This window comes from Dasypus novemcinctus, chromosome 5, assembly GCF_030445035.2.
Source record: "Dasypus novemcinctus isolate mDasNov1 chromosome 5, mDasNov1.1.hap2, whole genome shotgun sequence".
Taxonomy (NCBI): Eukaryota; Metazoa; Chordata; class Mammalia; order Cingulata; family Dasypodidae; genus Dasypus; species Dasypus novemcinctus.
This window is the reverse complement of record NC_080677.1, coordinates 10708345-10732096: the sequence shown is the minus strand read 5'-3', so window position 1 is coordinate 10732096 and position 23752 is coordinate 10708345. Positions and strand designations below refer to the sequence as shown.

Sequence of the window (23752 nt, the reverse complement as noted above, 5' to 3'; positions counted from 1 at the left end):
GAAAAACAACGATGTAATTTTGGATTAAAGAGGAAATAAAAAATAGAAATCTCATACTATTTTGAAGTTAATGGCAATAAGGCCATCATCAGACATGAAAATACATAAGATATGTTGACACACATACATGGGACAGGTACACGAGCTATCCAAGAAGCAGTGAGCCCAGACAGGTGCACTGATGAATCAGAGTGGGGAGGCAGAATTGACGCTCTCCACTCCCACTCTACAGGTGACTGACCACAGGTTTAACTGCCAAGCCCAATGGGTTAAGAGACGAAAACTCCGGGGATTGTTGGGTGTGGAGGGGACCTTCTATAAACTCATATGGCCATTTAACCTTTGATACATTTTCCAGAACATATGAATGATTGACCCAATATGCTAGTAAGATATAGCAATGAAAACCTACAAAGAATGGAAGGAAGAAATAATGATAAAAGTAGAAAGATTGAAATAGAAAAGAAAGAGAAGACATGATCAATAAAATGTGTTTATTTTGTAAGACTCAAGGTGAGGTAGAAAACCTGAACAGAATAATAATCACAGAAGTAATTGGGAAGTTAACCAAATATTTACTTCTATAATATGACAACAGGCCTTATTCCATTATCATCTACCAACTGTTCCAAATCATAGACAAAGAAGGAAAGCTCTGTAAATCATCTGACATGGCCGGCATCACCTTGCCTCACTAGGATTCGTTCCACTGAAGGCAACAACCTCAGAGCCTGAGAGTAATCTACAAGAAGTGGCCCTAAACAAGCTGGTGGTTTATTTTTATTATGTGGGAAGAAGTCAGGCTGGGAGCAGCCATTCAGGGATGTCATCTGGCAGTGAAGCTCAGTTGACCTCCCTTCTCTGCCATTCTCAGTGTGCGAAGCTCAAGCTTGCACAGGCTGCCATATCTCCAAGCATACTATATGCACCGAGGCATGAAAAATAGGGTAGGGTAAAGGGAAAAAGCATTTCTTCTTGGGATGCCACCTTTTCATCAGGAAGGCAAGCTTTTCCCAGGCCTTCTATATACCATCCTTGACCAGACTACTTCTAGCTGCAAGAGAGGCTGGGAATAAACTATTTTGTTTCTGAGCTCTAGAGTAGAAGCTGTGAGATACGGGAGTGGGAATGGGTGCTCACAGAGCCAATCCAAGATGCTTCCCATGCCATCCGGACAAGCCAAGGCATAGATAGACTTTTCCTTACCCAGATGAGGCAGACTCCAGAAGTCAGCAGCACATGCATTTCTTGATGGAGAAATATTAGAAGGATCCCCACAAAAGTCAGAAATGTAAGAAAGATGCTCACTCCTATTGCTGACGGACACTTAGTATCATGGGGGAGAACCTCACCAGGGTTGTAATACTCTAAAAATAAACAATGCACATAAAATGGAAGAGTCGATACTACCATTATTTGAAGATAAATGGTTTACCTAGAAAATCCAGGAGAATCAATAAAACTAATTAGAATCAACACGATTTCAGTGGTGGTTAGAAACAAAATCTATATTCAGAATTAATAACCTACTTATATATTAGCAATAATCAATTTGAAATTATTGTCAGGAATATACTATTTACAGTAGCCACAAAACTATAAAAATATGTAGGAATAAACCAAATAAGAAAATTATCCAGATCCAACATCAATTAATCAATTAAAAAAAGACAAGCCCCAATTTTAAAATGGGAAATTTAGAGAAAAGAAAATATAAACAGACATAGAAAAAGGTCACAAACAAGTAAAAACATAGATTTCAGGGAACTTAAATGAAAACAAAGAGATATTTTTTACTCTAAAAATGAATATGGTGAATAATATCAGGTAGATGTGGGAGTGTGGTCGAAAGGATACTGTTAGAATATAAATTAATTTTTGGAGGACAATTTGGCATTACCCTTGTGTCTGCCAAAGGGGTGCTGATGCAAAGTACCAGAAATTTGTTGGCTGTCATAAAGGGTATTTATTTGGGGTAAAAGCTTGTAGTCCAAAGCCCGTGAAAAGTCCGATTCAAGGCACCATAAGAGGGAAGCAGATGTGGAGCAAGTGATAAGGCTTCTGCCTACCATATGGGAGGACCCAGGTTCAATCCCTGGGACCTCCTGGTGAGAAAGAAGAAGAGAGAGCATGCCTGTGCATTGAGCTGGTGCCCACACAGTGAGCTGAGTGTCCGTGTGAGTGCCCGCGTGGTGAGCCAAGTGTCCACGTGAGTGCTCACATGGTGAACCAGTGCCCACGCAGTGGACCAGTGCCTGTTCAAGTGAGTCACGCATCAAGATGATGATGCAACAAAAAGAGAGACCCCTCTGAATCCTAGAGGAGAAAGATGAGATGAGAAGACAAAAAAGAGAAATAGATACAGAAGATCACACAGTGAATGGACACAGACAGTAAAAACAGCAGGGCAGGGAAAAAAAATCTTAAAAAAAATAAAAGGCACCCTAACAGGTGTTTTCTCACCAAAGTCAGCTACAGTTGATCCTGGTGTGTTGCCACGTGGTGAAGCAAGATGGCTGCCAATTTCTGCCCAGGTTTCTCTTCCCCTCCAGGGTCACCCTTGTCTCTTGAGCTCCCACAGCCTCTTGAGATTTCCTATTTAAACAGTCCTATAGTCCCCTCTTTCCTGGCATAGGGTGTGTTTCCTTCCAAGTCTCCTACATAAGTCTCAGCTGTTTCACTCTCTTCTCATTTTCAGCTGTAAGCTATGAGGCAAATGGGGCCTCAGCTGGTTGAGGCTTCTCCTTTCTGTCGCTTGGCAGGATAAAAAATGACAGAGCTCTCTCTTCCTGTGTGCCTATCTGCCCATGTGAGTTCATTTATATCAGACTCATCAAGGAGGGGAACTCAACCTGAGTTACACCTTACTGACCTAGTGGAATCAAGGCCTTAAATTAATCTTATTGAGTAATCAAAGGTCTCTTAGCTGAATTTAATGCAATCAAAGGATATTACAACCAGGGGAATAGTTTACAAATGTAATCTTTGTCTTTTTGGGATTCATAAAATAATCTCAAACTGTCACACAATGGAAAAAATAGGCATCTCTTTCGACCCAGCAATCCCAGAGAAATACTTCTATATCCACATGTGGCAGACATGTACAAGGATATTCCTGTCAGCATAGTTTGCCATGAACATAAACAGCCTTCAATTGGGGAATGACTAAATAAAATATGATGCATATATGCTGATTTAGTTTCTTGCCTGCCAAAGCAAATATTGTATAATGGGTTGGTTTAAACTATGGGAATTTATCGAAGTTTTGAAGCCAGGAGAAGTCCAAAATCAAGGCATCATCAAGGTGGCCTTTCTCCAGGAAGATGGTGGTATTTTGGGGCTGGCAGCCAGTGATCCTTGGTCCCGAGCAGCTCTGTCACATGGCAATACACATGGCATCTTCTCCTGGTCTCTTCCTTCTCTTCTGGGATCTGTTTTCCCAGCTTCTGGCTGTTCCCTCTGACTTTCTTTCTTTCTGTTGACTTGCCTGTAAGGTGTTCAGTAATGGGATTAAACCCATCCTGATTCAGTTGGGCCACAACTTAACTGAAGTAACCTCAACAAAAGATCCAATTTACGAGAGGATACATAGCTCCAAACCACCAACATATACCATGGGATACTCTGCATGGGAGCCTCAGAGTACACCCAAGATGGGAGCTGCAGTATCAAACAACCTGGCCTTGAAGTGACAGGAGAACATTCCACCATAGTCTATTGGTTAGCCAGACCAACCTGGTCCACGTGGGAGGAGACGACACAAGACACTGGCCACAAGGAGTCGATTGTTGGGCCATCTTGGAGGCCAGCTACCACACCACTGCTGGCCAGAGGGACTGGGAAAGAGGGCCCTTCATGTCAAAAACTATGGGGGAATGACACCTGTCCCCCAATCTGCACATGTGGCATAGATTCTGACAAGCATAGCAAAGGCTTCGAAGCAGAAATATGACAAATCCTGCCCAAGACCCAGGCTCACCCAAGAGTATATGGGCTGGGCATACCCGTTTCCCATGTGGGCAGCAGTGACCACGAAGAACTGCCTGCCCTTTCTTCTTGGATTGCTCTGCAGAGGCTGCCACACTGGCCTCATGCCCTTCCGCCCTCTCCCTGCAGCCACTCCTTTCCAAGATGGTTCTGGTTTTCTCTGCACCCTGGCCCTTCACCAGCCTTTGGCTACCACTCCCAGAGTTCCCTGTGCCTCCCACAACCAACCCACATGAAGCCCTGTGGCCTTGTTTCTCATGGCTTATGAATTTGTTGAGAAATAAAAAGCATAACCTTGCAGAAAAAATATCTAATGAGCTACTCCTGCCCCTGCTTCTGTAAATCAGCCTGTGAGAACATGACCTTGCAGGAGAAAATCAAATGAATGACTCCTGCCCCCCACTTCTGTAATCTAATAAACGACTCCTGCCCCCCGTTTCAGTAAGTCAGCACCTGCCTTCTGCTTCTGTAATGCCGCTTGCAAAATTTTGCCTAGCAATGCATTAGCCAATGAGCAAAAGTCATGCTCCCACATAAAATACTATATAAGCCTATGAAAACTTAAAAACAGGGTTCAGAATTTGGAGATTTACTCTCCTCTGGGCCTGCACATAATGTATCTGTTTCTCCGCCTCTCCGAGTGCCATCTTGGGTTTCTTCTGTGGTTCAGAACTCCTGGCTTTGCTGCAACATTTGGTTCCCTGACTGGGAAACTCAACGAACAGCCCCTTTGTGCCTCCAGTTTGGCATTGGTGGGTGAGGCCAGTGAAGATCTCCATACAAACGAGGTGATGCCACCTGTCCCCTTGAAAAGGCCTCCTTCAGGGAGGGGATCCTTGTGGGCCATGTCCTCCGATCCAGCCTGACTTGGTGGAGAGGTGGATTGAACAACATCAGAACATGCTGGAAAGGTAAGGGCCTGGGGTTCTGAGTCCCAATCAGGCCCATCTCTGGATGGAAGGGGAGACTGATCACCTCCCAAAATCTCGAGATTCGAGATTCCAGGATAGGGTAGTCCCTTGGGTGGGACTGTGTAACCTCTGAATGACTGAGTGAATGAATGTGGACTGCAGAGGCTTGCCTTTGCTGATCCAGTCTGTGGCTCCACGGCCTGAGCTATGGAGTCTAAGTGCACTCCGCGGCTACGTCATATGGCATAATGGCTAATCCGACTCTACAGGGACTCCTTAGCTAAGATGAGCCTAAGTTCTTGTGAGAGACATGGATAGGCATCAGAGCGGCCTCATGAGAGGCTCCCCTCCTTTGTTTGTCCTGCAACAGTGGTTCAGGGATGGAATCATCACAATCCAAACTCACAGTCTTAAATTGTATGTTAAAAATTTCAAAAAAGACTTTCCACGCTGATCAGTTTCCCTACATCAATTCCTGGTTGGAAATTGCCCAAGCCCTGCCCCCCTAGGTTTGATTCTGTGTTGGAAGGAAGGGTCAGCATAGGGTCCTAGTAACTCAAATGGCTGGACCTTGAAAAATTAGTATTTTACCAAATTCTTCAGAAAAAAACCCACTACCCTTGCTGTATGTTCCAGCCGTTCCAGGACATCTCCCTGCCCTGGAGCCTCCACAAGAAGATCTCCCAGAAACTCCTCCACCTTCAGTCTCCCCGGGCCCATCAGCACCCCACCAGGGTGGCAAAAAAAAGCCAAAAAAAAAAACACCTCTAGTCAGCGCAACCTGCACTTCAGATGTCCCTCCACGAAACACAGGGTCCAGCCCAGATCAGTGTGGGTGGAACAGCCCAACCCAGGAGGCAATCCTGTTTTATCAGCCTTTACAACTGCAGATCTCTTAAACTGAAAGCACCACACCCCTTCATATTCAGAAAAGCCTCAGGCTCTTATCAACCTCACCAAGTCCATTTTCCAAACCCACTGACCCACTTGAAATAATTGCTGCCAACTCCTCCTAACCCTGTTCAATACAGAAAAGAAACACCAGATCCTCATGGAAGCCAGAAAGTGCTTGCAAAAACAGGCCCCTGCAAGTGACTTAGAGCCAGAGGAATGGGCCCAAGAAGCAGCACCAGGAGCTTCACTGGCCTGGGGCTGTAACACAGATCAGGGATGGGCTGCCCTCCAGCTGAATTGAAAAGTCCTCCTCGGGGGGATATGGGAAAGAGTGAGGTGGCCCACAAACATGTCCAAACTGGCCTCTGTCACTCAAAAGCATGAAAAACCTCCAGGAAATTTTTATAAGGGACTCCGCAAAGCCCTCAAGATTTACACCCCCTTCAACCCAGAAGCCCCAGAAACCCAGAGAATGGTCAAATGCAGCTTCCATCACCCGGGCAGCACTGACATCAAACAAAAACTTCAAAAGCTAAATGGGTTCACAGGGATGAGCATCTCCCAGCTCCTTGAAGTTGTAAACAAAGTATTCGTCAATTGGGATGAAACTCCTAAAAGGGAAGCAAAAAAGTGAATGAAACAGCAGGTCTCCCTGTTAGCAGCAGCCTTAGGGAATCCAGCCCGACCAATCGAGGACGGCCACCCCAAAAAGGGGGGGGGGGGATACCTATAAGAGAGCACCCTTGGTGAGAGATCAATGTGACTACTGTAAAGAAACTGGACACTGGAAGAAAGAATGTCCACAAAAAGCCTGGACTAAGAAGGGAAATGCTCCCAGAGGACAACACCAGCTCGAGCCCCAAGACCACCTGATTGGGCTAGCGGGACTCAACTCCAAATAGGGGTGACTGGGATCACTAGAACTCGGCCCCCACAAGCCTGCAGTCAAAGTAAACATCAGGGGCCAATCAATGACTTTCATGGTAGATACTGAAGCCGGATATTCAGGAGTAACCATGCCAGTTGCCCCCGTTAGCAGAAAGACGGCTAACATTGTAGGGACAACTGGAAATCAGTCCAGCCAGTGGCCTTTCTGCCAGTCCAGAACCTGCCAGTTGGGTGGCCCCAAAGTAACCCACGAATTTCTGTATTTACCTGAGTGCCCAGTTCCTGTGCTGGGCAGGGACCTTCTAACTAAACTAGGAGCCCAGATCACCTTTAGACCTGAGGGGTCAGCAAGTTTAAACCTCAGGACCCGCCTCACCCTCCTTGTCACCATTCCCCAGAGTGAGGAACGGAGGCTGCATGAAGAGGAAACTTCAAGTCAAAATCCAGAGAGGCTATTAGAACTGGACCCAGAGGTCTGGGCTGAAAAAAATTCACCAGGTATGGCCCAGAACCATGCCCTTCTCATCATAGACCTAAAACCTGGGGCCGCCTTGGTCCGACTAAGGCAATACCCGATCCCCCGTGAGGCACAGTTGGGCATGTTGAGCACATAAACTACCTAAGAAAAGAAGGGATCTTAATCGAATGCCATTTGCCCTGGAACTCTGCTGATGCCAGAAAAAATCCTGATGGGATGAGATATTGACCCATCCAAGACCTGTGGGCCATCAACAATGCTACCATCACTCTGCACCTGGTAGTTCCTAACCCATACACCTTAATGGGGCAATTGCCACCTGGGGTTGCCTGGTTTACTTGTCTGGATTTAAAGGATGCTTTTTCCTGCCTGGGGGTAGCTCCTCAGAGCCAGTCTCTGTTTGCTTTTGAATGGGAGAATCCCAGGATCAACAAAAGACTCAGTTAACTTGGAATCAGCTCCTGCAGAGCTTCAAAAACTCCCCCATCTCTTTTCCTAAATCCTGCCCCTTTCCTGCTGACTGAAAGAACTCCTGAACACAACTGTGCAAAAATAACAGAAAAAGCGTATAACAGCCACCCCAACCTCTAGGACAGGCCACTTCCTTGCCCAGATCAAACCCTATTCATAAACAGCAGCAGTTTTACCAGAAATGAAAAGAGGCTTGCTAAATACACAGTCACCACAGCTAAACAAGCAATAAAAGCACCTCCCCTATCTAAAGGGTAATCTGCACAGCAAGCAAAACTCTAGGTACTAATTCAAGCCCTACAACTGGCTGCTGGGCAAACAGTAAACATTTACACCAATTCTAAGTATGCTTTTGCTACTGCGCATATCCATAGAGCAGTTTATAAGGAAAGGAGATGCCTAACTGCAGGGGCAAAAAAGAAAAAAAAAAAGAAAAAATCCTTCAACTACTAGAGGCAGTCTGGAAGCCAAGCAAAATCACTGTCATCCACTGTTGGGGACATCAGAAAAAAACAGATGCATTTACTAAAGGAAATACACTAGCTGATGAAGCAGCTAGACAGGCAGCCAAAAAAAGCCCTCAAACTGCAAGCCCCGCCACTGGTGCCTCACCTGTCCCTTTTAAAAAGCTAAGCTATACCTGGGAGGAACAGGAGTGAGCAAAGAGTAAAAGAGGGCACCGGACCCCAGAGGGAAACTGGCTGCTCCTGGGTGGCTGAGTCTTCATCCCAAAGGGGCCACCTACACCCTTGTTCAGCAGTACCACCAGCTCACCCACCTGAAGAAAATTCCTTTAAAAGCCCTGCTTGGGAATATTACTACATTACCCAGATAGCCTCACTCTGCACCACTGTTAGCAGCTCATGACAAGCCTGCACAAAAAATAACTCCTCCCAAGTTCCCCAGGCCCCAGCCAGTATGCAACACACAAACTACCCCTTTTGAAAACTTAATGATGGACTTTACAGAAATAAAACAAAGTTGAGAGTATAAGTACTTACTAGAAATAATGTGTACCTTCTGTGGCTGGGTCGAAGCCTTTCCCACCCATACTAAAAATAAAGAAAGGTAACTAAAACTTTGCTCTGAGAAATAGTTCCCCTGCATGGGATACCTTTATCCATAAGCAGCAACAATGGCCCAGCTTTCATGGCAGCCATTGTCCAAGAGCTAGCAAAAATATTAGGAATTAAGTGAAAACTCCACACAGCATATAGGTCCCATTGCTCAGGTTAAGTAAAATGTATAAATCAAACCCTCAAAACCACCCTAGCCAAATTCTATAAACAACAACAACAACAACAAAGCTGGCCTCCAGTAAGTAAATCTACTCCCATTAGCCCTCCTTAAAGTCAGACACACTCCTGGATCCTCAGGCTATTCACCTTTTGAAATCCTGTTTAAAGAACTGCCCCCAATTATTCAAACCTTCAAGGAAAATCTCAGACTCCTAGGAGAGACCGGCCAGGATTCTACCTCCAGCAGTTAGGAAAAACCCTGGCCCACATACACAAAACTGTCCTGTCTTGGGACCCCATCCCATGAGGCCACCCAGTACACCCACACTTGCCCAGAAACCTAGTTTAGGTAAAAGATTAAAAAAAGGAGCCGGTCCAGCCCACTGGACGTACCCACATACTGTTATCCTTATAATCCCTATTGCTCTCAAAGTTTCAGGTATTGCCCCTTGGATTCATCATACTAGAGTTAAAAGGGCAAACTTCAATGAAAAAAAAAAGACAACTGGACAACTTACCCTGTACCTGACTGTCCCTTGAAAATCTGAATTGCCCGGAGCCACCGAAAATCACCATCACCTGACTAAATAGACTCTTGCTTCCCTATAATTCCCACTCCTCTTCAGACTGCTCAGCTTGCTGTTTAGGAATGAACTAATAACAACAGCTCCCACAGACTGGAATGTAGTTAAAAAGAACACTTATCTTAATAATGTACTTGTGTTTTGTAAAATGCTTTACTACCTTAAGTTGTTTTCCCACTTAGCTTGAGTATTGCCCTATAAAAATTATAAGGGCGTTAAAGGGGAAATTGTTGAGAAATAAAAAGCATAACCTTACAGAAGAACTATCTAACCAGCCACTCCTGCCCCCGCTTCTGTAAATCAGCCCGTGAGAACATGGCTTTGCAGGAGAATATCAAACGAATGACTCTTGTGCCTCGCTTCTGTAATCTAACAAACCATGCTGGCACCCTGAGACCTTGCACCTGCCTTCTGCCTCTGTAACCCCACTTGCAAAATTTCACCTAACAACACGTTAGCCAATGAGCAAAAGTCATGCTGGTCCCACATAAAATCCTATATAAACTTATGAAAACTTAAAAATGGGGTTCAGAATTTGAAGATTCACTCTCCTCTGGGCCCGCATGTAATCTGTTCCTCCGCCTTTCCAAGTGCCGTCTTGGGTTTCTTCTGTGGTTCAGAAATCCTGGCTTTGCTGCAACCAATTTACTTCACTAGCTTGTGACCTTGGGCAAATCCTGTAGCCTCTGTGAGGCTCAGTTCTCTCTCTATCTCAATCCTTCCTTCCTTCCTTCCTTCCTTCCTTCCTTCCTTCCTTCCTTCCTTCCTTCCTTCCTTCCTTCCTTCCTTCCTTCCTTCCTTCCTTCCTTCCTTCCCTCCCGCCCCTCCCTCCCTCCCTTCCTTTCCTTCTATCATCTATATCTAAATATCTCTCTATAGCTATCTAAATAATCTGTCTATCTGTCTGTCTATCTATCTATCTTTCTATCTTTCTTTCTATCTATCTTCTCTCTCTTTCTCTATCTCTTTATCTATCTAGCCACCCATCCACCAATCTAATATCATCTATCTACCAAATGGCAATAGGATAATATTTACTGTGATGTTAGGCTAATGTGTCAGCTTGGTCAGGTAATGGTGCCCAGTTGTTTGGTCAAGCAAGTGCTGGGCTAATTGTAATACAAGGGCAGTTCATGTACTTTAATCATCAGTGAGTTGAATGCGTCTATAGCTGATTACATCTATAATCAGCTGAGGAGACTGACTTCAGCAGTGAGTGACCTCCATTCAGTTGAAGGCCTTAAAAGGAGACATGATTTCAGCATTCAGAGAATTTCCATCACTACTTCAGCCAGCCAGAGTCTCCTGGGGACTCATCGAGGATGTGCAACAGAGTCCCTGACTTAAGAGTCGCTCTACAGAACCTGGACTTGTGCACCTCCACGGTCATGTGAGACAACTTTATAAAATCTCATTCTAGTATATTTACAGACATCTGCTATCAGTTCTGTCTCCCTAGAAATCCCTGACTCATACTTGCAATAGTTATGAGCTCACAAGAGAGGTGTGCAGAGACCTGTATTACACAGGAATTGTCCTCCTGTTTTAGTGCTTCCGTATGGCATGCAGAATTTGGTCTATCCTAAGGAAATGGACAGTGGCATCTGATTAAATCTAGCCAATGCTGATTCAGCATCACTGTGGGTGAGCCTCGTGGCCCTCAGTACCAGTGGCCCCATGGAGCCGGGTGTGTGGGGAAGCAGGCAGGCGTGTGCCCTGGTTACCAGGCAGGCATTCGTTTGTGCAGCGTTCCTCTCACTCATGTTATTGAGTGCCCACTTTATGCAGGTCCTGGAGCCTGGGAGCGGTGGGGGCCTGCACCTTGCCTGGGGAGTCCCACAGTCCAGGGGTGAGCCAGACCTGCACAGAGACAGCCTCGACCTCGCACGGCCCCTGCTCTAGGAAGAGGCACCGGAGGCAGCCTAAGGATGAGTGGTGGGAGCCAGGCAAAGTTGGGCGAACTGTTTTATGAGGCTGGCTCTGGTCTGGATGTGCACGGAGGGTGCTGCTGGAGAAGGAAATTCCTCCAAGAGCTCCCTGGAGCGGGTGCTGGTGGGTCTTGACGCCTGGGGAGGAGTTGTCCGAGCTCGGATGCTTCAGGAAGAGACAAGCCCTGAAAACCGCCCACATGCTCTCCAGCAGGGCTGCCGCCCCAGCTACACGATGCCTCTCCATGGAGCGCGGATAGCGAAGCGTCAGAGTTCCCCTGAGGCGCCCTCCTCAGCAAGGAGCCCTGCCTGCCCCAAAAAGGGGGACCCACGGCCCGGCCATGGAGGGCCCGCAGGCAGAGGCACCCCAGGGTCACTCCCCGGCGACAGCCACACTCCCCCGCGCGGCCAATCGGGGGAGAACGGTCCTTCTTGCTTTCCAAGCGACTCAGGTCTGACTAACACCTGCCCAGTCCTGGTAACGCAAATCCCGAACTCTGAACTGACGCCAAACATGATAAAGATCAGCCGGAGGACAAGGACCCGCAAGGGCGCAAACGTACTGGGGCTGGGGTGGGGAAGGGCGCTGGGTCCCCCACCCTTGTGGTGGCATGTCCTATAAACTGGAAAGACCCCAGCTCTCTAAACATGTTCTAAACATGTTATTTAGTGAAAAGGAAGTAAATAGCAACCAACTGGCTGTAAGAGATCGAAGTATACCAGAGTTGAAGAAAATTAATTAATTAAAACAAGAAATTTAACCAACAGAAAATTCTGTATAACATGAAATAAGAGTAGTTACTGCCAAGGAGGCGGAAATGGGGGAAGAGTGGGGAGGAGGCTGTTGTTTTTATGAATACGTTTTATTTTATACTTTAGTGGCTGTTTAGTTTTGACAAAAATAGAATTGAAAAAAAAAAAGGCAGCGTGTGTTTGCTGGGAGGGTCGGGGCTATGCGGTCCCTGCTCAGGCCGGCTAGGCAAAGGGAGGTCCCCAAGCTCTAGTCCATACCTGGCCCGGTGGCTGGAGGAGGGCTCGGTGCGGTCACGACTTCCCCAGGGGCAAGGGGCCGGGGCCGCGTGTCTGGAGAGCTTTGAGGCGTGCGGGGCAGCCGGCAGGGATGGCCCACTGGAGGCCGCGCCGCCTGCGCTCTGTCCTTTCCACCTGACCCAGGAGCCCTCCGGCCCCAGTGTCCCCAGAGTGTTTGGTCACAGCTCTCCTACCTGCCCTCAGGACTGCTCCTGGTTTTTAGAGTCAAATCTCTTGAAAAAAAAAGATTTCCAGGAAAACCCAGAACATTTGTTAACAAGTTCACGTCATTCAGAGAACGCCGTCTGCTGCGGCAGCTGAGGATGGGCAAACGTCTCCAGCACGAGACTCCACCATTGAGCCAAGTAAATCTTTCTGGAAAAGTCCGTGGCCAATGTCAGGTGAAGGGCCTGTCTTCCACTGCCCCTTGTCATGTTCAGACTTCTTGTTTACCCTCCACACAGAGGAATTTGAAAGAGGAGTGGCACGAGCCTGCTAGAGGCCACAGTTTGCCCTCTGCAAAGTATCTTCACTATGGTGCCCCACCTGGCGAGAGTGCAAAGCTGGACCTAGAGACCTGCCCGTTCCATTCCCTTCCCACCTGCTGTGGACTCATCCTGTGAATCTGGGCAAGTGTTTTCTCCAGATGAAGGGGTTGGGCTGGATGGTCCCAGAGCTGCTAAGTTTCTGTGCCCCTTGAATCGACTCGATACCTCCAGGTAATCTCGCTGGGGCTGTCGGTCCTGCCCATCTGGCTGGAGCAGGTGCCCACCTGGCTGGAGCAGGTGCCCACCATGGGAGCTCCATCAGGGAGGAGGGGTGCCAGCTGCAGAGGATCTTTTCCTCAAGGCCTTGGGTTCGTTGGTATTCCCTGGGCTCTTTGGAGCAGGAATCTTGGTGGCAATGAGGGATCAGGGTGGGAGAAATGAGGTCTAGGGGGTGGGGCAGGCTCCCCCAGATTGGCTGAAGCTGGGGGGGCACTGGGTCCTGCAGGTAGGTGGCCGCGCAGTTGGGTTTCTGCTCTCTCTGTGGACATCTGTAGCCAGGACTTGTGCTGGACTGTGGGCTCTTCCCCCAGGGTGCTGGTGGGCGAAAAGGCTGAGCACCTTGGGGGAAGCATGGCAGAGGGACGAGGGGCTGGGGGGATGACGGGTGGGGGGGTTCCTAGGTGGTCACGAGAGGCAGGACAGACAACCACGTGTAGGACTCAGAGGCACGGCACCGCCAGCGTGGGCAGGGGCTTGAGGCTGGTGATTGCTTGGCCGAGACTGGCGAGGGAGGTGGGGAGCCGGGGCTGGCTGGGAATGGGCCTGGGGAGACCCTTCCTGGTGGGGCGGTGCTCAGCAGACACCTCAAGAGGGCGACTCAGATGCCCTCAGGACCACTGTCACGGGAAGCGGCTGCCTTGGGAGGGCCCCGTGGCCCTCCCTGGGTGCCCACTGGGAGGGGCTGCACAGGTCAGCCTTGGCGGACAGTGGCCCCCAGCTCCACCTGCTGTCACCCTGAGCCCCAGAATGCAATGGCGATCCTTCCCCTGCAAGACCATGTCCACGGGTACCTTTACAAGGGGGAGCAGAGGGAGGCAGCGGCCACTTTCCCGGGGTATCTCCATGGGATGTCAGGTCCTTGGCATTTTATTATTAAAATTTGCCATTTCAGCTCTTTTAAAGTGTACAACTCATTTGCAGTGTTGTACAATCATCACTATTATCTATTTCTGAAACTTTTCTATCATCCCCCAAAAAGAAACTGTGCCCATGAAGCAACAAATTCCCATTTTCTCCTACCTCCACCCCTGGTGACCTCTAATTTACCTTCTGTCACTATGAATTTGTTTATTCTGGATATCTCATATAAGCGGAGTCAGGCAAGGTTTGTCTTTTTTGTCTGTCTTATTTTACTGAGTGTAATGTTTCAAGGTTCTTCTGTGTTGAGCTGTATTGGGATTTCATTCCTTTTTGTGGCTGAATAATATTCCTTCATGTGGGATGTACCACACTTTGCTTAAGCATTCATCTGTCATTGGGCACTTGGGCTTTTCCTACCCTTTGTTATTGTGAATCAAGCTGCTATAGTGTACACATATCTGTTCGAGTCCCTGCTTTCGGTTCTTTTGGGTACATGCCTAGGAGTCAGATTATTGGGTCTTAGGGAAATTCTCTGTTCAACTTCCTGAGGAACTGCTATTTTTTTTACAGTGGCTGAACCATTTTGCATTCCCACCAACAGAGTGTGAAGGTTCCTATTTCTCTACTTCCTCATCAATACTTAATATTTTCGGTTTTTTTGATGGTAGCCATCCTTGTGGTTGTGAAGTGGCTTCTTATTATAGTCTAGATTTGCATTTCCCTAGTGACTAATGATGTTGAGCATCCTTCCCTGTGCTTATTGGCCATTTGTACATTTTCTTTGGAGAAATGTCTGTTCAAGTCCTTTGCCCATTTTTAAATTTGGTGGCTTGTTTTTGTTGCATTGTATGAGTTTTTTTTTGTGTGTATGTGCCAATAATCTATGTTTCACATATACAGAGTAAATAATATTCCAAAATTTATTTAAAATCCACCTGTTTCAGACTTTGAACACATTTTCTAACGAAATTAAGATTAGTGATTAGAGACCCTGGCCAGTTCATAAAAGTCTGCTTACTTCAAAATGCAGAACTCCATCAGGTTGGAAGACTCCTGAGGGGCAATGACCTCAACGAGACTCAGTGAAGGACAGGCAGGGAGCAAATTCAGAGTAAGGCTTACCCTTGGGAAGAAACGGGGGAATGATTCAGAAGAGGCACCCAAAGTCCTTCGAGCGTGTTTGCGGCATTGTTCCTTAGGCTGATTGGATGGCTTCCTGCAGCGTTCTAAACTCAGCATGTAACACTACGAGGATTAAAGAATGTCAGTCCATGTGCCCCGCCCCCCAGGCTAAAGGTACTGCACTCCTCCACGCACGGCTTGCGACACTTTTCATCATGTGACATCGAAGGCTGAGATGGTATGCTTGAGAGGGGCAATTATTTTAAGCACTTGCTTAGCCTTTTCTGGGGGTACCTCTTGAGTGTCCTTTGAACTGGTAACAGATTTGTGGTCATTATTTTCTAAACGAATATGCCATAATTGGTTATTGGGAATATCTTTGACAGAGGTCCATTTAACGTCACTTTTGCCGTTGCACGTATCCTGAGACCAGCACACACGTTATCGTCCATGGCAGACTTCAGCTCAGCCTCTGCGCGCAAGTGCGCAGTCCATTCACCCTGGAGGGAACAGGGGGCCTTTCCCATTCAGAGAGTGGGCAGCTGCGCCCATTTGCTCATTAATGCTCAGGACTCCCCTTCAGAACGGCTTTTGGTTGTAAACGCACCCATTCTTCAGGCTCCCGTAAAGGATGGCCCAGGGCCTTCAGCCTCTCAGAGCTGGATGCCCTTCCACACTACGCAGGAGCTCCACCTACCCCAAGTTTCCACTGCCCGCTCCGTTGTTCTGGTGGAAGGCTGCTGCCCTGCTGCGAGGGGCTGCCCGGCGGTTCTGCAGCTGCTGACGTTGGGGCTGCGCTTGGTGAGGCTGGGCCGAGGTCCTGGTGCTGCTGCGGTGGGGGTGGCCGGCGCTGCTGAGGCCGTGGCTTTGTGCCCTGGTGGTGGCTGAGTTCAGGGCGGAGGCTGCAGGAGCACGGTGTGGAGGCGGAAGGGGTTGGGTTGGTGACGCCTTCCCCGCCGACCCCTTCTACATCCCAAGTTTCAACACTCATGTTGTGTTTTATAAGCGGCGGTGGCACAGCAGATCCCTCGATTCCTGCGTTGCCCTTGGGTTAAGTTTCGGTTGAGGGTCGGCAAGCTTTCTGGCCGTGCCAGCCCGGGAGGCTGGTTTGGGTGCCGCACTGCTCACGGGGGACACGCTGTCGGTTGCAACCCTAGTCGTGCCAGCGCTGCTCAAGGCTGTAGCTACAGTTCTTGTCAGGTCACTACCAATTTTCAGTCCAGTCATGTCCTGCCCAATATTGCTAATGACGGGCACCTCCTCAAAGTATCACTGCCAACTCCAGCCTGCCCTTCAGTAATAGGTCCCCCAAGAGAGCCAGGTGGAGAGCCATACCTGCTACTGTGAGCAGAACTTCGTGCTGATTGTCCCTGGGATCCACTTGTCTCCCATGTGCAGAAATCAGCACTACCAGGAGAAAAGTTAAACCCATGTTGGCCAAGAAATGGAGCATATTCCCTAATGCCCCAGGTTCACTGAACACACCGTCTGTTATATAATGACACTTTCTGTTACTCATTTGTCCATAAGTTGTCAGATGTGGCATAGATTGGTCTCTAGCCATGAACCAGGCTGCTTCCCCAAGAGAATATGGAAATCCACTGGGTGGAGCCCAGTAACTGGATCTGACATTGGTGGAGAGCTGTTACTCTGATTTGTCTGGCTACTTAGTGTGGCTCAAAAATCATTACCATTTACAGAATCTTTCTGGTGAAGGGAGGAACACCGCAGCAGTTTGTGTTGGTAGCACTGTTATGGGGCCAGTGGTGGAGACCTGTAGGAGTTTTTAATATAGTCTATATATTAAACCTTTATTGGAGATATGATTTGAAACTATTTTTTCCCATCCTGTAGATTGCCTTTTCACTTTCTTGATAATACCTTTGATACACAGAAATTTTTAAATTTTGATGCAGTCCAATTAATCTGTTTTTACTTTTGTTGCTTGTGTTTTTGATACAAAGTTTAAGAATCCATTGCCTGGATCCAGCAAGATGGTGTCGGGTTTAACTGGGTACTCAACAGCTCTCTCGCAAAGAACAGCTGAGAAGGGGCAAGATCCTGCCCAAGTGAACTGTTTTGGGAGCCCACAGCACAGGAGGCTTCAGGGCATCGATCTGGAGGGAACTGGAGAAAGAGACAAAAAGTCTAAGGGAAAACCATGAGTTTCTTGCCTCTGTGGCTGGAATGGTGGGTAGCTAAGCCCCACCTTCAAGGCAAAAAGCCTCTGTGACCCCCCCTGATGCCCACCAGACACTGAGCAGGAGGGAGCGTTCTCCAGGAGTAAGAGGGTTCTGGCGAAGGTTAGAGAGGGGTTTCCTTTCTGTGGGTTTGGTTACCTGGACCCCCTTTGAACTTAAGGGAGCACACCAGCTGGCAAGAGGTGGCCCCAGGTAGAGGGGAGAGGCGAATCTGCCCAGGCAGCCTGGCTTACCTAGCAAACCTGGGAGAGGAGCTTGGGTGGGAGAGGGTGGAGTCAGGCAATTCACTAGTCTGGTGCTGTAAACTATCAAATTTCCTCCTAAGGGAGGCAGGCAGTAGGAAGCACTTAACAACCTTGCAAGGGCCTATTTGGGGTCCCCTGGGAGGAGGAGGAGATCTGGGGGAGGGTTGAGAGTTATTTCTCTGCGGTGAGTTCGGATACCAGGTCCCATCTGAATTTCAGCAGGGAACCCAGCCTAACCAGGAGAGGTGAGGGGGGATCCCATCCCACAGGCTGTGGCATCCTGCTGCCCTGGGAGAGAAAGCAGTAAGAGTAGAAAGGGGCAGGGACAGAGTCCTAATCAGCGGGAATTTACCCAACTACGAAGAGTCAAACCGGCCCTAGGGAAAGTGACTGGACAGCTCTCTAGCTAAGTGACCCAACAAGAAGGTTCAGCTCAGAGGAGGAGTCTCCACTTGGAATACACGAGGCCCCTGGCTCGATTCCCCAGCTCTCCTTAGAGTAGTGATCTGCCAGGTTATCAAACGCCAGCTGATACTTCAGGACAGGGGACACATAGATAGTACTTTTGTATTAACATCTCTTGGGTCTCTTATTTTTCTTAAAAAAGGTTCCTTTTGAAAAATTTAACTTAGTTTATTCACTAAAACCCAATTCAAAGCCTGCAGAAGGCAGGCTGCAGGGTAATTGAACACTGGCAGCCTGAGAAGCTGCTCAGGGACCTAAGATGGAAAGAGGGAAGGTTGTTTTTCCTGTTTTTGTTTGATTGACTGCTTGAGTGTTTGTTTTTTTGTTCTTTCCCTCTTTCTCCCCCGACTCCGTTTTTTTTTTTATTATTTTAATTAGGTGCTTCTGTCTTGTTTCTTGTTTTCTGTGTTTCCCCTTCCTTTGTTTTCCCTTTTCTTCTGCGTAAGTTTTGTCTACCTACTTTCTTTTCCTTTTTTCATCTTCCTATCTTGTGTTTCATGTTTTTGTTCATACATTCCACCTCTCCTTTTTAGTCTTCAATTTTTCTTGTTTTTATTTCTCCTCTCTTCTTTGTTTTGTTTCTTTTTTAGAAGTTTTTTCCTTACTGTCTTTCTTTCCTCTCTTCTTATCATTCTGGTCTTTTAATTCATTCCAGATATTTTTCTCTATTTGGTTTCTCATTTCATTGTTTGTACCCCATACTTTTTAACTTTAATTCCTCTGCACTTCTTACATGAGTTAATCATTCATTTTCCTAGGCCTTATATGGTTCCTCTTCTATGTTTTACTATTATTATTACTATTATCCTTTTTCTCTTTTTACTTCCTTCTCTTTCTCTGGCTCGAATCCTATTCTTTCAAGGTAACATAGAAAACAGAAAGGAAATAGAATAAGAGGAAGAAAGTGTCAAAGAGAAATTTATAAAGGTGTATAGTCTAAAATGTAAACCATAACGTAATAAAAAATGTGTAAAAGTGTACAGTCTAAAATGTAAACCATAATGTAAATCATTATGGAACCATAGTTAGTAGCTATGTTTCAATATCTGTACATCAGCTGTAGCAAATGTAACATCCACATGTAAGAAGATCATTGCTGGGGAAGGGGGAAAAGGGTTTGATGTTGAGTATATGGGAGTTCTGTATAATCTCTATGTGACTTTACTGTGACCGAAAACTTTTTTGAAGACATAATAATAAAAAAAAGAGGATGTAGACACTGTGGAAGAAATGGAAGAGATTGCCTTGCCACTGTACATACAGGGCAACACTGATTTCAGTGATGAAATGCAAAATGTAAGAAAAAAATTTTTAGGATATTTTTTATTTTTTAAATACCCCAATTTATTTTTTCACTTTATTTTAGTTTTTCTAAATTATTATATATTCTATATCTAATCTCTAAACCTATCATTACCATTTCATTTTTCCTATTATTTGATTTTGGCAATATATTAGACTTCATTTTTGAAGATGTTTTGGATCACAGAGGGATTCAATTATGGCAGGAGAGGAACACTGATGTGGGGTGTCACTGATGGAGGATGCATGGGTGGGAGGGAGTTCTCCAGGGCATGCATATAGGGTATATAGATATGTTTGATGTTCATTGGGTATTGACATAGGGGGAAGAGTTTCACATGACAACTGAGGGAGTGCTGAGTTCCCATTCTGGGAAACTCTGTCGCACTTCCCAATGGAGCAGCGACAATCCCCCAAGTACAAGGGTAAAGACCAGTGAAGAAGGAATGTCCAATAATGGGCCCTTGATACTGATGACTATGCTTATGAGCCTGTGTGCTTGAAATTTCCATTAGGCCTAGAGCTGCAGGGTGACTAAGAGTTACCTCCTGAGGGCCTCCATGTTGCTCAAATGTGGCCACTCTCTAAGTCAAACTCAGCATGTAAATGCATTACCTTCCCCACAGCATGGGATATGACTCCCGGGGATGAGCTTCCCTGGCACTGAGGGATTACTAACCAGCACGAGCTGGTGATGCAACTAGAAAAAGACCTTGAATAAAAGGAGGAAATGCTAAAGACGCATGAGTTTATATGGCTAAGAGACTTCAAAATGAGTTGGGAGGTCATCAGAGGGGTCATGCTTACTCACATCTCAGCAGGATTCAAGAGACAGCCAAAGTAGATATAATCCCAGGTACTGGTGCTCCTGCAGATTATGGAGGCACACAGGTTCTATGGTCATGCCTTGTCAGTGGGCCCTACTTTGGAATTTGTGCTCCTGAGTGTGATGGAGTTGGACGCAGATATGGCCTTTCTACACATGCCTCTACTGTCACTTTTACTGAACCTGTGGTGGCTCTGGGGTTGGTGTATACTCAGGAGACTTGAATCTCTGGACTGGCCATTTGACAGCTGGGCCCTAAGCCTCAGCAGAGTTGCAAATCCTGCTCTCTACTTTGTTAGACATGCCCGTGTCAGCTTACAGGAAGGTGGGGATAATCAACCACCACACCAGGGAACCAAGAGAGTCTACAGCTGCAAGCAGGAGAATTCCATCTATCTGTCATGTGGGATCTAAACCCCTTCTCAATTTAGAGCTGGATTGGACATCGCCATCCAAGTGTCTTCAGGATGGAGGAATAAAATATGGATTAGAGTACTGGTATTCTACTATAGAAATATTGTGACTGTAGCAATGGAAGAAATTATATCATTAATATGGAGACAGTGGCCATGGGAGTTGCTGAAAGCAGGGAGAGGGAAAAAGAGGTATGATATTGGGGCATTTTCTGGACTTGGAGTTGTCCTCAATAATATTGCAGGGACTGATGCAGGACACTGTATATCCTGCCATAACCCACTAATGGACTGGGAGAGAATGTAAACTACAACATCAACTATAATCCATGCAGTGTAGCAATGCTTCAAAATGTACTCATCAAATGCAATGAATGTACCACACTAATGAAAGAAGTTATCGATGGAGGAGTGGGGGGTGTGGGGAGTGGGGTATATGGGAACCTCTTATATTTTTTAATGTAACATTTTGTATGATGCATATATCTTAAAAAAAAAGATTAAAAAAAGATCAAGCAAACATAATAGAGCCTTTTGAAAATGGTATTTAATTTGCTTGAAAATTAAAAATCTCCCTCACTCTTACTTTTAATAATCTACAGAGAGAAGGTTGTTAAAATTGTTCAGTGTTATCTGATCTATAGCAGACCTTCAGGTTCCTAGGGAGAATAAGATAGGCTATCATAAATAAAATTGGTGGACATAGTTGCAATGAGCGAGGATGGACATGGGGAAGGGAATTATTTGCAAAGAATTGAATTTTAGTTTTCAAACTTATATTTATGATTTTAAGAAGCACCAAGAACAGAACTATTTAAATAGTTATTGGGGTTTTACGTAAACTGAAAAAATGAATGGAAGTATGTAAAAGATAACCGAGCACTGACAGGAAATTTTCAGTACTTGAAATAATACATATGCAAATGAAGACACAACTCTTGAAAAACTGATAAATTCAATGAAGAATATTTTCCCCATTCCAAGCCTCTCAAGGATTTTAGGGAACTGCTTCTCTGTTGGACTTTTGTTTGAGTCTTTAGTTTGATATTCAATTTTAGACAGGGTATAGAAAAAGAGCTACTACTTCTTGTAGGCATTTATATGTTTTACTTTTTATTATTGAAATATGCTTCAAAATCTTAAATATCCAGGCAACTCCTTCTCTGTGTAAATTATATTGCAATTGTATGTAACAATCTTTTTTTGTTTAATTTATTTAAATAATATACAATTATTTATCCAGTGTCTGCTATGTGACAGTCCCGATATCAGGTGCTGTAAAACAATAAAAATAATTAGATATAGTTATTGTCCTAAAAGAAACCACAACCAAGCCAAGGAATAGACATAAAGATAACTTACATATGCATAATGATCTGTATATATATAAGCACATAGGTACATTGACATATGCATAGTTGGAATAGAAATTAAAGGAAAAAAGGATATGGTGAAAGCAAAGCTTTAAGAAATAGAGCTTTAAATAGAGTCTTCCAAAATAAAACAAAACAAAGCAAAACAAAAAACACAAAATGAAGAAAGCAGTCAGAATTCTGGGGAATTTGGTTGATTATGTGGATAGAGGATCTTATTGCTAAGTAGGGGCAGTAAAAAGTGTGGATGATGAAGAGTAGGTCAACACTGGTAGAAAACTATTTGAACGATTCATACTTTTCACCAAGGAATGGCAAAGGAAAATAAATTTTCTGGTAAATAGAACAGAATGAGAAAAACCATGATTTCCGTTAAGAAAATAAAGACATAAAGACATAAAATCTAGTACTTAAATGCAAATTCTTTGCATTTTACAAAGCTTCAAAAGATGTGAGCAAACACTATTAGAGGAGTGGGGATTAAACATTTTTAAAAGTTAAATGGTTTAAAAAATTCTTTTGACTTTTTTCAAAGTGATGCCTTTGAATGAAGCTTCTTCTAATATTTGCAGGGTCTGGCGCAGGAGCTCAAGTGGAAGTGCATATATCATACATGGAAATATTCTACACTGACAGGCAAACATTCACAATGACCTTGAATGCCAAGTTCAAACTTAGAATCATCTAATTGCAATGCAAGGAAAGCTGCCCCTGGCCCATGAACAGCAGACCACTCCCTTCCACCCCCACCCCCTAATTCCATCATCCTATATTGTGAGGGGAAATGCTGTGCACAAATATGGACACCCTAACCCATACACCCAAGCTCTCTCTACATCCTACAAAGAGACGCCCAGGGGTGTGGTCCACTCTTGGGAGAAGCGGCCAAGGGAAGAGGCTCAAGTGAACCTGGACAGTTTGGGAAGGAATCTTAAGGTCTTAAGTGCTCACACCATGGTATAAAAGTTGGGGTTTGGGCTCTGAGCAGGCATGTCTCCTAGGTCCCTCAGATTCCTCTTCCTGTGGGAGGAGCATAGAGGGAGGAGGGCCAGAGAGAAGGCCTTCTAAAGCCGTGCTCCTCAAACACTGACACTTCAACTGACTCCATGAACTACTTGTTACTGGTCGTTGGTGAGATAAGGAGTTTCACCAGAATGGAAATAACTACATCACTACACATGGTGTTTAGCTCAACTGATAGTTTTCTTTTTTCCCTAGGGTGACTTTTCTGGTGAAAAAACCAGTATTGGTTTGCATTCTAATACAAACTCCTTATCTTGCCATGGACCCATTCATGAGTGGTACTGCTCTAAAGCATGAAGCTAAACTGGGGCTGCTCTTGACCAACTCTAGAAGTTAGAGTTACAAAGTACCTATAAAAACAAGTAAGATGATTTTTTTTTTTTTTGCAACTTGGTGTACTCCTAAGAGTAATCTCTACCATATTGTTAGATGTCTCTACTCTTCAAGATAGTTCTGTCAGAGGCAAAGAAAGTCACAAGCGAATCTACATTTCTAATATTCCTATTAACATCGTCAGTCAGTTGGTTCTATTTACCCATACCGCATCGTACCCCGTACTGTTGTCCCTTAGAATTGATAAATGTTCTTTGCAAATGCTGTAAAAATATTACAGTATTACTGTTAACTATCATCTATAAGTTACATAAGTTGTAATTTTCCTTTGTACCACCATATTCTTTACACTTTGTAAAAGAGGAACATTCTTATACTATTAAACACAATCTTCACCCACTACAGAAATCACT

The 23752-nt window shown here is 45.5% G+C and overlaps 1 pseudogene; it reads right to left on the bottom strand.

Annotated features, from left to right (window-relative positions):
• Positions 1-15851: 15851 nt before the first annotated feature.
• LOC101440210 (YTH domain-containing family protein 3 pseudogene) lies at positions 15852-23552 on the bottom strand (annotated as a pseudogene).
• Between the last annotated feature and the right edge of the window lie 200 nt (positions 23553-23752).